The sequence below is a fragment of the Cryptotermes secundus genome, unplaced genomic scaffold (genome assembly GCF_002891405.2).
Source record: "Cryptotermes secundus unplaced genomic scaffold, Csec_1.0 scaffold507, whole genome shotgun sequence".
Classification (NCBI taxonomy): domain Eukaryota; kingdom Metazoa; phylum Arthropoda; class Insecta; order Blattodea; family Kalotermitidae; genus Cryptotermes; species Cryptotermes secundus.
The window spans coordinates 207686-210125 of NW_019740660.1; the positions used below are offsets into that span (position 1 = coordinate 207686).

Below are 2440 nucleotides of genomic sequence, written 5' to 3' on the forward strand. Positions count from 1 at the left end.
TATATGTTCCGTATGGTTCTCACAACAAACAGTGATTGTTTCCCTAAACAGCATTAACCTGCTGGGCTTTGTAGCGGAGACGTAACGTGTTTCCTGTGAGGTACGAACTGAACTCTGCATTCTGCCCTCACAGTTAATTTTTATGTTCCGTATGGTTCTCACAACAAACAGTGATTGTTTCCCTAAACAGCATTAACCTGCTGGGCTTTGTAGCGGAGACGTAATATGTTTCCTGTGAGGTACAAACCAAAATCTGAAGTGTTCTTAGAAAAAAGAACAGTGCTTAAAATATTATGCGGTAATGCTTAGTTCTAATATCGACCAGTACACAGTACAATATGTTTCCAGAGCGCATTCAGATACAAGCAGCTATAGTACCTGAAATTAGACCAAAAAATCTTCTTCTGCTTCCTTTTCTACGTATAATTTACTAAACATCCGTCCTTTCTTCTCTCTGTAGTTTGAACTACTCGCAGTATTCAGTCATAAACTACCAATAAAACATTCCATTCACTTACTAAAAGTTTCTTCACGCTACTGTATATGCCTCTCCTTTGATAGTTTGTTTTATGACGCTTAAACTGTCTACAACATATAGCTTCCAATTGTGGCATCAAAGATAAATGAATTAGAATGAATTCGAAAGGAAGTAATCGTAATCTAATCGTAATAATATCCCGACATTTGGCTGGAGCGACTGAATAAAACCGCGAAGGACCTCAATCGAATAGCCAATTCTCCGACAGACATTCGAACCTATCCCCTGCCGAATATAATTGTATAGTGATACCGCTGCGGCATACTGATCCATATTAAAGAAGAAAGTTGTCTTCTGGGTTTAGGCACCGTGTATTCTTCGTTTTGGCCGACGTTTCGGAGGAACGTAGCGCCTCCATCTTCAGAGCAGTTGAATAGCTGCGGAGAGCAGTAGCTGNTAATGCAATGCTCCTTTTGTTTGGGTAAATCATTCCTTGTTTATTTCATTTTCACAGAAAGGATGAGGCAGATATTGGTTATTTTCATTCAAAAGTATTTCTGCTACAGAACAATGGCTGGTATATGATAAGCATCTTTTGAAATACACTGTACCAATAATACGATGAATATTCGTGGCACGTGTTCATACTCCCACAATAAAATTAGTTGCGCCTCCATCTCCGACCCCCACATGGCACAGGGACACCGAAACATCCACCCGCATATACATAACCACGGATCATCACTGTGAACATGGCACCAGAGGGGCTAGATAGAGCTCCGTGATGCTTCGTAAAACTTACATCATCTCTGCCGTCGAAAATAATGCAATTTGTTTTGTTTAATATATACTGGACATAGCCACTCTGTGCTCCTTTCGAGTAACGTAGCCATTTGAAGATTCAGAAAGACGGCGGGAGTTGTCTGCATACTAGCTGCAATTATAAGTGTAACCGCCAAGAGATTGGTCCAAAATGAATAGCTTCCCATGGTCTCTGTGTCCCTCAGAAGATGTGAACAACCTTGTCGCATTGTCTGTATCATTGTTTCAAACATAGAATGCATCTCAGTTCGTAGCTCACAAAAATATTCTCCATAATGAAGAAAATCTTTGAAAGATGTTTAGGAAAATAATTTCTGTTCATTGATAAACTCATTCGAGACACGTAAATACACTCTGTGTGTAAAATGAAGAGTTCTTGTATTGTTACAGAAGGTGTTTCATGTAGTAACCACTGAGTCTAAACTGGTTAAATTTATATCGAAGTTGACCCCCCAAAAATAAAATATGAAAGGATTGTGCTAGTAGAATACGTGTTAAAAATGAAATTGGGGAAAATTTGACAATTTCCATCTCTAGCTAATGCTCTAACAGAAATTAGAAACAGAAATCCTCCAGGGAGTAAAGGGAGGCCAGCGGGTGAGGCTGACAAGTTCACTGCCATCTGTGAGCCAATCGTCTAGATCAAGGGCCTCCAAACTACGGCCCGCGGGCAACAGGCGGCCCGCGATGTGATTTTATCCGGCCAGCGAAAAATTGTGCAGAAATGCGCCAATTGAACTAATTTTCCAATGAGTACTGTTAAATGTGATTCCGAGCTTATTGACCTGACATACTGTACTGCAGTTCGATGGCTTAGCTGTGGAAAGGTTATTTCGCGCTTCTTTCAGCTCAGGAATGAAATTGATATATTTCTTACCGAAAAAAACCATCACGAGCCACTTTTATCAGATACCAAGTGGCTTTGGAAATTAGCAGTTTTGCTGATCTGATAAACCATAAGAACCATTTCAATTTAAAGTTCTAGGGTGAAAATAACTTAGTGTGTGATTTATTTGCACTTATCAGGGCATTCAGAGCAAAGTTGATACTTCTGGAAAGGCAAGCGAAAAATTGTAACTTTGTTAATATGCTATACTGTGCAGAGTTGCATAAAAAGGGTGAAGCAGAATTTCCTTCCTC

The 2440-nt window shown here is 39.7% G+C and overlaps 1 protein-coding gene across 2 annotated transcripts in view; it reads left to right on the forward strand.

The window, feature by feature from the left end:
- The window catches only part of LOC111872478 (transcription factor Sp9), a 281569-nt gene that overhangs the window by 182624 nt on the left and 96505 nt on the right, over positions 1 to 2440 (forward strand). The gene's annotated exons all lie outside the window — the stretch shown is intronic.